A 13258-nucleotide genomic window follows, 5' to 3' on the forward strand; every position below is an offset into this window, starting at 1 on the left:
AAATGCAAGGATTCATTTACACTGGTGACTTAAAAACAAGTGAGGCCACTTCTGCTCAGGACCCCTGCCCTGCTAGGTATGCATACATTAATGGGCGGCTCTGCGAGTGAAAGAAAGGGACACCTCTGCCTGTTGCTAAACGTCAGGTAATGACGCCCATCTGCCTCCAGAAAGGCCATTCAGACACCCACTGGGCCGCTGGCTGTATCCAAACAACAGCAACACCGCCCAAATCTGCCCCCCAGACTGCTCCAAAAAGCAGCCCACAGTTGCAACTCGGCACCGGCTCCTCAGGCATTGCACCAGTGCCCGCGTTACCAATCCGATGCTGTGGCAGAGTATATACGAGTGCGTACGCCTAGTTCGCTCTTGCATCTTTCTGCATTTAGGCTGCTGTACCCCATCCACTCCCGCCGCCCAGAGGTATCTGCCCGACGCTGCGCACCAAGGCCTCACTGCTCACCTTTTCACGGTCACGGCACCCTCCACATCATGCAGCTCCGTTCTGCAAGCTTATAGGTCTCACATTTGGAATTGAGTCTTGATATCGCCATGGCAGAGGACATACTAGTGCACCTATCATCATCGCAGGTTGTGCACCGGCTCAGTGCTTGCAGTGCTACTAACTCAGTGAGAAGTGAGGCCACGCACATGGCGGTACGCCCTCCCTGTTGGGCTCAGGCGTACACTGCGGTGCAGCAGCGCACACAAAACATCTACTGTCCGGACCACCGGGACGGGCCATCACCGTGACTGTACCGGCCGCAGTGCATGCATTGCAAGCAACTCTAAAATGGAGTAGAGCACGTGCGCCTGGTCTTTTTTATTAGTAGGGTCACATGTCCTGTGACGCCTGTGCTAGATGGGTGTGGTGTGAGTGTATACCAGCTGTGCGGGAGTGGCTGTGGCATCAGTGTTGCCAGATTGGTTTAGATCACGCACAATTGGGCTATATTTTGCCAGTTGTGTGGTAAAAGTTTGGTTTGTACTAGTTGCCAGATTTTAAAATATCTATACAGCGCTCCAGCAAAGTAGTATGTTAAAGCGCTTTATTAGACAAATATTTACTTGGCATCCTGCTGCAACATCAATTCCAATGCATTCACTGCCTGCTTAACGCTGTCCCTGCCCCTCCTTCCCTAAAGTAGCAATATTGGGCTACTTTGGGCTACCTATTGGTTGGGTTTGGGCTATAGAAAGCTTAAAAAATCTGACAACACTGGATGCGGGTGTCCGTGTTGGAGTGCTACTGTCACCCAGGTTGCAAAAGCCAAAGTGTCACTCTGTAAGCCAAGTCCAACAATATGTCCAACATGGAAGTTACGGGGAACTACTGACCCTATATTCATCTAAGATGGTGGACATGAGACATCTGTGTGGATATGAATTTTATTGCACATTCAGTGGAGTGTTGCAGCTGTAGCAATACAGGGCCATGGAAAGTTGAGGTTTCAGTTTTTGGCACATGGAGGGCAGCCAATTAGAGACAAGCTTGTTGTCGGAGTTAGGCTGCGCCAACATATGTACTTATATAATTACTGTGACGATCCTCAGGCACTTATAAGTTCACTATACACTCTGCTTGCAGTACTCTAATGATGCAGTCTCTACGTACGTACTTGTACAATGACCAAGACAAAGTTACATAACTAAAGTTTTACCCCACTGTCAAAGGTAAGATGGTTGCATACGCTGTCCAGAGCACTATGTAATGTGGTAGGGCCTGGGGCAGCATGTTGCATACATAAAGAACACACGGACACAGATAGATAGTGGAACTGGGTACGGGCACGTGCGCTCGACTCCTTTTTATTACCAGGGTCGCATGTCCAGTGACGTCTGTTATGGATGCGTGTGGGGTGATTGTAAGCTCACCCTCCGGGAATGGTTGGTGCTGGCAACAAGTACAACAGTAATCATTGGATCAGACACATAGATTCAATCATAAAGGGTCAATGATTTGTGCTGCACTAAGGTACAGGTACCAAATATGAAATCATACAGAAAGGATTCTATCGTAAAGGGTTCATGACTTGTGATACACTAAGGTAGGACAGCAGATGTGAAATTATACACAAAATATTGTATCAGAAAGGGTGCATGAGTTCTGCTGCAGTGAGATAGGGGCATTAGAAGCATTTAGCGTCGGCGCAGCCAGCGATGATGCGTGGTCCGGGCGGGCCACACTGGGAGTAATGTCTCTTGCCTACTGGACTGTGTCATCTGCAATTGCGACTCGATGTGAATTGTGAGCCCTGCTATCCGCAATGAAGATGGAAGGCAGTAGTCAGCACAGATATCGAGGAATGCTTTTTGTCACTTCACCTTGACAAAATCGGAGGACATGGAGTACAATTCTGTCTGCAATTAATAAATCATGTCTTAGTGTAAATTGTGAGCTCTGCTGACCGCAGTGTTGGTAACAAAAGATGAAATATGTATGGATTACATTGTCGAAATGTGTAGGTTTCGGGGACGTTATAGTTAGTTGCCTACTGGACTCTGAAATTCATGAATCAAGACTGAATTCGAACTGTGAGCTCTACTGGCCGCAGTGTAGACTACCATTCAATGTTCCTTTGGACTTGCAAGATGAATGTCGTGATTGTACTAAAGCTATAATTGATATCAACAAAGTTCTTGAAGCAAGGATACTAAAAGGATATTATTTAGGTTTCGAAGACGTTGTAATTAGTTGCCTACTGGACTCTGTAATTAATGAATAAACACTCAATTTTAATTGAGAGCCGTGCTGACCGCAGTGTAGGCCAGTGGCAGCGGTCAGCAGGGGCCCACAGCCACGTGGCGTTCAGTAGAGCTGCACAATAATTGGCAATTCAGCATGTGTGCAGCCAGCGATGATAAGTGGTGCACTGAGTTAGTAGCACCTGAAGCAACCAGCGTGTGCGCACCCTGCAATGATGCGTCGTCCGAGCGGGCTGCACTGGGAGAAATGTCTTTTGCCTACTTAATTCTGCCTTAATAAGTCCACGTGGCGATGACTTTTGGTGCAGTGAGTTAGTGGCACCTGAAACACGTGTGTGCACCCTGCGATGATGCGTGGACCGGGTGGGCCGCACTGGTAGCAATGTCTTTACATGCATTGAAAGAATCTTCATAGCAGTCAAAATCTCCAAGTAATTCCATTTCAGTCAGCCAAGGTTTGAAGAATTGTAGAAGAGCTAAATAGAAAAACTCTCTCTTATCTGGAGTATCACAACTTAATTTCCTATGATTCATCAAATTTCCTTTGGCACGCTTTATTAAACATACATCAGATCCAATTACAGCATATTTTCCTTCATTTATTTTTGCTGCAACATTTTTAAAAAAAAATATTATGTTGCAATATTTCATATAGACATATGTTTTCCAGGTATGGACTTCTATATGGATAGTAAGCGAGGAACAGCAATTGAGTTATCTGCAACATATTGTATGTCCATATTGGTATTCCACATCTTCAAAATCACTGGATTGTAATCCTTAATGTACTTTGATTCTTCTGTTCTTTTTATATAAAAAGTATTTTTGGGTGATTTTCGAGTGACAGTATGCCTTACTGCTGACATAAACTGTTCACTCTTCCTTGCGATGACTTATGGTGCACTAAGTTAGTAGTACCTTTGGCGCTCAGTGTGTACGTACCCTGCGATGATGCATGGTCCGGGAGGGGCCGCACTCAGACCAATGTCTTTTGTCAATTGAATTCTGCCTTACTAAGGCCACATGGTGATGAGTTATGGTGCACTGAGTTAGTAGTACCTTTGGCACTGAGCGTGTACGTATGCTGTGATGATGCATGGTCCGGAGGGGCCGCACTCGGAGCTATGTTTTGTCTATTGAATTCTGCTTCAAAACGGCCACGTGGTAATGAATTATGGTGCAGTGAGCTAGTAGTACCTTTGGCGTTCAGCGTGTACGTACCCTGCGATGATGCGTAGTCCAGGGAGGCCGCACTCGAACCAATGTCTTTGGTCTATTGAATTCTGCCTCAATTCGATTTTCGAGTGATAGTATGCCTCACTGCTGACATAAAACTGTTCACTCTTCCTTGTGATGACTTATGGTGCACTGAGTTAGTAGTACCTTTGGCGCTCAGCGTGTATGTACCCTGCGATGATGCGTGGTCCAGTGGGGGCCGCACTCGGACCAATGTCTTTTGTCTATTGAATTCTGCCTCAATACGGCCATGTGGCGATGACTTATCGTGCACTGAGTTAGTAGTACCTTTGGTACTGAGCGTGTACGTAACCTGCGATGATGCGTGGTCCGGGGTGGCTGCATTCAGAGCAATGTATTTTGTCTATTGAATTCAGCCTTAATAAGGCCACGTGGCGATGAGTTATGGTGCACTGAGTAAGTAGTACCTTTGACGCTCAGCTTGTACGTATCCTTCGTTGATGCGTGTTCCGGGGGGCCACACTCAGACCAATGTCTTTTGAATTCTGTCTTAATAAGCCCACGTGGCGATGACTTGTGCTGCACTGAATTAGTGGCACCTGAAGTACTCAGCGTGTGCACACCCTGTGATGATGCATGGTCCGAGAGGGTCGCAATGGGAGCAATGTATCTTGCGTACTGCACTGCATCCTCTGCAATCGCTACTCCATCTGAATTGTGAGGCCTGCTGTCTACAGTGTAGATCGAAGGCAGTAGTCTGTACAGACATAAGTCTGCGGTGCTGTGCCGCTGGGTTCACAGGGGGCCTGTATCAAGGAGGCCCGTGGTCACGGCGGCAGCCACGTGGCAAGTTGAGGCCCGCCACTCTGGCAGACGCGTTGGCCTTCACAGTTCACAACTGAACCACACCCAGAGCCACGGCTTATTTATTTATACTCCTATGCTGGAGTGGCGTACGTTGGACGAGCCCACTGCGCTTCTGCTTCCAGGGGAGGACAACACAGCTACATGTTCGAGATCTTCCCCACTGCCTGGGGTAACATGTTTGCGTCTATTGTGTACAACACTACAAGCACCAGCAGTATATATACAGATGGAGAGGTTTATGATCTGTATAGTGAGGTCTGTCCAGCACATCACCGCTACACTTGGTATTGTGTGCATTATTATTATTGATGGGGGAGTTGCGTCCTTCACACATACTTGGTTGCCATATCTGGCAACATTCACTTATTGTGTGGCTGAGGGACCATGCCGTTTTTGGAAGGTCCGCTGTCCTGTTCTGCGCTGCCTCGGTGGTAGTAGGGAGGGGGTGGTCCGGGGGGAACGTCCTGGGGCTGGTGGCAGTGCGTGTTGTGGCCTTCATGGGTGTTTGAGCTGCGTTGTCAGTAACTCTATGACATATGTTGCGCTTCAGAGGTGATTCTGGGCTACGATCCCATTCACATTGTAGGTAGTCGTCCTGGTTTACACCAGTAAAATGCAGATGTTAGATTCTTACTGCAAACGTGGCTTATTCCCTGTTTTTGAATTGCACCCCAGATCTGGCTGCTTGTTGAAAATATCGGGAACTGGTGCTTTTGTGTTAATTTTTGTACGGGGACGTCTTCGCTGTATATTATTACCATTAGTTGTTGTTCTCATTTGTGACCGATTCTTTTTTTGTGGAAGCTATTGCTGGAAAACTGGAGATATTGGCTGTTAGAACTAGGTTAACAATAAAGTGATAATTTAAAATCACTGAAAAAACTATAGGTTTAAAGAAGAAAATAATCAGCATTTAAAAAACCTTTCAAATTCACTGAAAAAACCATAGGTTTCAGGCACGTTGTAGTTACAAATTAGCATTTAAAAACATTTGAAATTCACTAAAAAAAACATAGGTTTCAGTGATGTTATAGTTACAAATTAGCATTTAAAAAGTGCATTAGCATTTAAAAATTGAATATATATATATATTTTTTTTTACATTATATATATATATATATATATTCACTGGAAAAAACATAGGTTTCAGGGATGTTATAGTTACAAATCAGCATTTAAAAAACCTTTCAAATTCACTGAAATAAACAGGGACCTTATTGTTAGTTGGACATTTCACTCATACAAAACCAAAGCAATAACTATAACTCGCGCCCCCGCAATGCACTGCTGATGACGTCACATATTACAGCATTCATGACATGGTCAGTGACATCACTGATGACATCACTGATGACATCTCAAATGATATCACTGATGACATCATCCACGTGACAATCTGTTGTACCTCCTCACACCCTAATATAACCTTTGATACACCTCTTGTAAAATACAGACTACCATATTCAAAACCATCGACACCCCAATACCAGTTACTACAAACGCACTCACTAATTACTAGGTCTACAGACACGTGCACTCATTCATCTATACAACCATTCAGACATGTAGTTACTGATCAATACAACACTATCATATGCATTCATACACCTATACAGACACTCACACACCACCACTCATCCTAGTCAGTCACGCACTTATCCTAGTCAGTCATGCACTTATCCTAGTCAGTCATGCAAATAATCAATCAAAGGCAATAGTTCTCAGCTCTAAATAACTGTGTTATTGACTTTGCCAGTGCTTGTTATTGGCATTGACACTTGAATACACGCCTCATTACGCATGTATTGGCATATGCTAGTAAGCATACTGCTCGAAATTTTGCAATGGTGTTTTTTAAAGAAACCTGTTTCAAACTGGCTGATGAAGTGTATGCTTGTGTCATGATGGGTGCGCATACATGTGGTCAGGTGCGCAACACCCATTGGACTCAAAGGGCTTCAGCCCCCCCCCCTTCGTGTGTGGCAGTCCGGGATGAGACGGCTTCCCAGGCACACACACAGCCGCACCCGAGCACTTCACAGGTCTTTAACCCCTTCGGTGCTCATGACGGAACGGTTCCGTCATGAGCCACGGTTGAGCTGTGCTCATGACGGAACCGTTCCGTCATGACCACGCCCGCGCAAGATTCCGTCAGCACAGCGGCGGAATCTGAGGCCTTGCTGTTATTTCACCCCTTCTAAGAGCCCCTGCAGCTCCACTCTGCCTACTGCTTAAAGATTCAGCCCCCCCGAAATTTTTTCTTAGCCCCCCCCCCCGAAAGTTGGCTCTAGTTGCGCCTCTGCATGTGGTAATGCAGGGAAGTCATTTTTACTTTCCTCTTTTAACATGGCAGACAGCGATTTTCTGAAGTCTAAAGCACATAAAGTTAGTAAAAGGTTTATAGACCTAGCCTTAATACTGGTCAAAAGGTGCAGCGGTATGCACTGGAAAGCAGAGGGGACACCAGCATTAGTTCGATGAAAACGAGATGTCTATAGGTAGTGACAAACCATACGTTGACAAACTGTAAGTGTGATTTATTATGTGTGCACGGAGCAGATTGGTGGAGTGAAGCAATTGTGTGGGGACAGTGGCCGAACCCTAGTTTAGTAGTAAGGCAAACAAGTATTTAATTGAAAAAAAAGAATTGCATGTAACAATCTCACCGGCCCTATACACAAAAAGAAGCTAAAAATGTGAAAAGGGAAAGCATTGTAGGAAAGTAAACAATGATTAAACATGTATGAAGCAAGCAGTGATATGATAGTTAATGTAATAACGATTGAAATCATTCAAATGAAGTAGACGTGTTAAGAAATGGGAATATATAAAATGCAACAATCAGATTAAAAAAAGTCCAGAATCAAAATCAATCCAAATCGGATGTCCAGAGTTGTCCAAATCAAAGTAAGAGTCATGACCCCCTCCCGGATATGTCCTGGGTTGAGGACACAAATACCTGATCATTCTCCACATCTCATTTTATAGCCACCTTAACTACTTCCTCAGTTGCAGCAGTGGTGGGTGGCGAGGCAGGACCTAGCAGCATCTGAGTAAACTAGGAAACTTAAAACACAGTAAACAATAATTTCTTGTACCCCTCTCTTGGAACATTGCTTCATTACCATCCTTTAGATGGATGTCCTATTTCTTTCTACTGCTCACATTCAGGGAACTCCTTTTTTAGGTCTCGCAGGCGTTGCAGCGCGAAGCACTGCCGCCAACGAGATTATTGTTGCCGTGTTTACTCCCAAGGGAGACAGACCTGGGCACGAGCCGATTCTGGTCTGGGCACGAGCCGATTCTGGTCTGTGAACGCGCTTCACAGTGGAACAGCTTGTACGCGTTAATTCCAGTTGAGTGCTCGTCTCCGGAAGACGTGCTGCGCATTAATTATAGTTGAGTGCTCCAGCAGCTTGGGGCGCCTGTCGACATGCTGTGCTAATGATTACTGTGCGGTCTCATGCTGTGTTAATTCTCACTTTCTGTGTTGTGATCGGGAGCAGGCGTATTACTGGCGCCACCGCCACGCCTTCATTAGTCATAAAAGCTGCATGGCAAGCGATAATTAGGGCGGCATGTTTTAGGACATTTTTAGCAATTACTTTGTGTACTTAGTGCCATTAGTGATATCTTTCGTGCATCCAATGCGCTATTTAAACGTGCAGCACTGAACATTTTCAAAGAAGGCGAATCAGCAAAATTCATTGGAGACACGACCTATTTGAAGACGCTTGTTTTACTGGGGTAAGTTCTGTGAACTGTTTAGTTTGTTTACTTTATTATAGTATAACTGGCAGGGTTGGCTAAATTATGCGAGAAAAGGAAAAATATGCAGGAGATGATGGTATGAGGCAAGTGTGGCAAATGTATAATTATGCGTACACCATATAAAAGCAAGTTGCAAAATGTCCGTGTTAGACGGACCGGGAGGGTCGGCCGAGGACAAGGGGAGAGGTCTCCAGGGAGAGCCGTCTCCAGCGATCGTACAGATGAATAACTTCCCCCCCACAGATATACACCACACAAGGATAGGATTTAGCGTTCTTTATAGGTGATTTCTTAAGGTACGATGAAATGGTACAAGGAGGTCTGGACTCAGGGGTCCCCTTGATTCGAGTCTCTTGGTTTGGGAAAAGGGGGGTAGCGGGACAGTCTGGTTACCAATCTGGTAGCTGAAATGGTATGGTGGATAGCTCACAATCCTCGAGCTCGGTGTTCTAGCTTGGACGGGCCGCGGCAGCGCCAGCAGGTCCCGGTGAAGATGGTCGTTACACGGTCCGCGGCAGCGCCAGCAGGTCCCGGTGAAGATGGTCGTTACACGGTCCGCGGCAGCGCCAGCAGGTCCCGGTGAAGGTGGTCGTTACACGGTCCGCGGCAGCGCCAGCAGGTCCCGATGAAGGTGGTCGTTACAACGGTCCGCGGCAGCGCCAGCAGGTCCCGACGAGGATGGATGATGCAGAAGGCCGCGGCAGCGCCAGCAGGCAGGACGATAGTTCACAAGGCAGGGCTACGGCAGCGCCAGTAGTCCGTCAAGGCTGAGTTCTCTCGGTGTCTCTCGACTCCAGGATACAACTGCCTTCCTGCTCTGGAGCTGCCCTAGTTATAGGTCTGGCGCCCTTTGATGTCCGGACCCTCGCACTTGGAGGTCGGGGGTCCGGGATGAGGGAGTCCAGACACCCAGCAGGGGGTGGAGCCAGCGCCTGGGGGAGCTGGAGGGTGATCGGCACCTGGCGGGGGAGAGCCATCGACACTTCTTTCTCCCATTGACCTGCCAAGTGGTCCGTTCACCTCCTGGGGGGATGGTGGTGCCGGGATGTCGGGGCCGGCCAGGCCCAGGGTTAGGGTCGAGCCGAGGCCATGCGGCCGCGTGGCGTAGCGCCCAAGATGGCGGCTGATCCGGCCGGGGGAGCCGGTAGTGGTTCGGCCCCATGATACATGGCTGTCCGGGGGCAGGAGTTCCGTTGGGAGACGGGGTGCGGGTTGCCCTTGTGGGTAACACCTGGGAGTCCGGGGCTTGGGCCCTGTCATGCGGGGAGGGAGCAAGCCCTTCATGTGGCCTGTCCAACATGCGTCCCCCCCAGCTGAAGGCGGGGAGAGTCACCCATCCTCTTGGGGACTCTCCTCGTCGAGGCGGAAAAAGCGTGACAGGCCATCTGCGTTGGCGTGGTCTTGGCCCGGTCGATGTTCCACAGTGAAGTCCATTCCCTGCAGGGAGATGGACCAGCGCAATAGTTTTGGGTTTTCCCCCCGCATCTGCATTAGCCACTGCAGGGGTCGATGATCGGTTTGCACCCGGAAGTGGGTACCGAAGAGATAGGGCCGGAGCTTTTTGAGGGCCCACACCACTGCGAAGGCCTCCCTCTCGATTGTGCTCCAGCGCTGTTCTCGGGCCAGGAGGCGTCTGCTGATGAAGGCCACCGGCTGGTCAAGACCCTCGGGGTTCAGCTGGGAAAGAACCGCCCCGATGCCGTGGTCGGAGGCGTCCGTTTGTACAATGAATTCCCGACTGTAATCGGGGGCCTGGAGCACAGGGGCGGTGCACAGGGCGGCCTTCAGCTTCTCGAAGGCCGCTTGACAGTCGGGGGTCCAGTTAATCGTCTTCGGGTGGTTTTTGGACGTGAGACCCGTGAGGGGCCCCACAATGCTGCCATAGTCCCTCACGAACCGCCGGTAGTAGCCGGTGAGTCCCAAGAAGGCTCGGACCTCGGTCTGCGTGACTGGGGGTTGCCAGGACTGGATGGCAGCAATTTTGAGTTGCAGAGGGGCCACCAGACTGCTTCCCACCTGGTGCCCGAGGTAGGTCACGGACCCCTGACCAATTTGGCACTTGCCGGCCTTAATCGTGAGGCTGGCCCGCTGGAGGGCTTGCAGGACCTCTCGGAGGTGGTGGAGGTGGTCGGACCAGTGGCGGCTGTACACAGCGATATCGTCCAGGTAGGCGGCGCTGAACTCTTCGAGTCCCGCCAAGACCTGGTTCACTAGACGCTGAAAAGTAGCTGGGGCATTCTTCATGCCGAAGGGCATGACCTTGAAGTGGTAGTGGCCATCGGGGGTAGAAAAGGCGGACCGTTCTTGGGCCCGGGGTGTGAGACCGATCTGCCAGTAGCCCGCTGTCAGGTCGAAGATGCTGAGGTAGCGGGCGGCCCCCAGGCGGTCGATCAATTCATCCGCTCGGGGGATAGGATGAGCGTCGGTCCTGGTGACAGCGTTCAAGCCCCGATAGTCGACGCAGAATCGGAGTTCAGGAGTGGTGCCGGGGGCAGCGGCTTTGGGGACCAGCACGACCGGGCTGGCCCAGGGGCTGTCCGAGGGCTCGATGACCCCGAGCGTGAGCATCTTGGATACTTACTCTTGGATGCAGGCCCGCACCCGATCTGGTATGCGGTAGGCCCGGTGTCGGATAGGGGGACTGTCCCCAGTGTCCACGTCGTGCAAGCACCAAGGGGTGATCCCTGGGGTGAGGGAAAACAGAGTAGCAAACTGCAGCAGGAGGTCCCGGCAGCCCTGGCGTTGCTCTGGGGTGAGGGCATCGGAGAGCCGGACCCCGTCCACGGAACCGTCTTTCTCCTGGGTCTTCAGGAGATCAGGGAGGGGCTCGGAGTCTTCTTCCGCCCCACTGTCTGTAGCCATCAGGAGGCTGAGTTCCGAGCGCACAAAGTGGGGTTTGAGTCTGTTGGTGTGGAGGACCCGGAGGGGGTTCCGGGGGGACTCCATGTCGATGAGATAGGTGACGGGGCTCTTGCATTCGACCACTTTGAAGGGCCCCGTCCACTTATCTTGCAAGGCACATGGTTCGGTGGGGGACATCACCCACACTTGTTGACCAGGTTCGAATTCGACGGAGGAGGCATTCTGATCGTACCATTTTTTCATGTCCTCCTGACTGGCCTCAAGATTCGCTTTTGCCATTTCCCTGAAGCGCCGGGTCTGATTGCGAAGTGCCAGGAGGTACTTGAAGACGTCTGGAGGGGTCTTTAGGGGGGCCATCTCCCAACCTTCTTTGACTAGGCTGAGGGGCCCTCGCACAGGGTGCCCGTACAGGAGTTCGAAAGGGCTAAAGCCGAGGGACTTCTGGGGAACTTCTCGATAGGCGAAGAGGAGGCACGGAAGTAGTACATCCCACTGGCGACGGAGGGGCTCTTCCAATCCCCCAATCATTCCCTTGAGTGTGCGGTTGAATCGCTCAACTAGTCCGTTCCCTTGAGGGTGATAGGGGGTCGTGAATCGGTAGGTGACCCTGCACTGTTGCCAGAGGGACTTCATATATTTCGAGATAAAGTTTGTGCCTCGGTCGCTGACGACTTCTCGGGGGAAGCCCACCCGGGAGAAGATCCCCATTAGGGCCCGGCCGACCACCGGAGCTGTTACAGTTCGCAGGGGCACAGCCTCGGGGTGGCGGGTGGCGTGGTCCACCAGTACCAGGATGAACCGATGTCCTTGTGCTGTGCGGGGGTCCAGGGGCCCCACAATGTTTATTCCTACCCTCTCGAACGGGGTGGTGACCACTGGGAAGGGTTGCAGAGGTGCCTTGAGCTTGCGGCCGCTCTTCCCGCTGGCCTGGCACGTGGGGCAGGACCGGCAGTGGTTGAGGACGTTGTTCCGCATCCTCGGCCAGAAAAAGTGGGTCACCAGGCGACTGTAGGTTTTGTCCTGGCCCAGGTGTCCAGCCAGGGGAACATCGTGGGCCAAATTTAGCAGGAAGTCTCTGAAACGGAGGGGCACCACCAGCACTCGACTGGCCCCTAACTCCGCGATTCTTTGTTCACTGTATAGCAGGTCGTTATCCCAATAGACCCAATGGGTTCCGGTGGAGTCCCCTGCGCTCTGGGCGCTGGCTTGCTGGCGGAGTCCCTCGAGGGAGGGGCAGGTCTTCTGCTCCTGGCGGAACTGTTCCTGGGTGGGCCCCCCTTCTTGACGCCACTGAGCCAGGCCGGGAAGGTCCTGGGGCTGGGCGACCCCTTCGGGGGTTGGCTCTGGGGGGTCGGTATAGTCGTTGTCCTCTACTGGAGCGACCGGGGGAGGAGGTGCTGGCCATTCTGGTTCTTCTGGTCGGGGGATGGCACGGGCGGCCATGGACCGGGTGGTTACGCAGGCCCAGTCCGGGAGGCCCAGCATCCCCAGGTGCTCTCTTCTTTCGACGGCGGCCCACGGGGAACTCTCAAGGTCATTCCCCAGGAGACAGTCCACGGGGGCATCATCCCGGACCGTCACCTTCAACATGCCGGAGACTCCTCCCCATTCGAAGGGGACGCAGGCCATCCGACATAGACTTTCGGAATTGTCGGCTGAGCGGAAGGGGCAGAGAATGTTCGGCAGGATCTGCTCTGGTTTTACCAGGTGACAGCGGACGGCCGTCACACTGGCCCCTGTGTCACGTAGGGCTTCGGCCCGGCGCCCATTAATGTTCACCCACTGGCCATATTTCCTGGTGTTGGCGGGTAGGGGAGCCCGCGGGACCATGTCTTTTCCCCCTAGGCACGCTAGA

This window comes from Triturus cristatus, chromosome 6 (genome assembly GCF_964204655.1).
Source record: "Triturus cristatus chromosome 6, aTriCri1.1, whole genome shotgun sequence".
Classification (NCBI taxonomy): domain Eukaryota; kingdom Metazoa; phylum Chordata; class Amphibia; order Caudata; family Salamandridae; genus Triturus; species Triturus cristatus.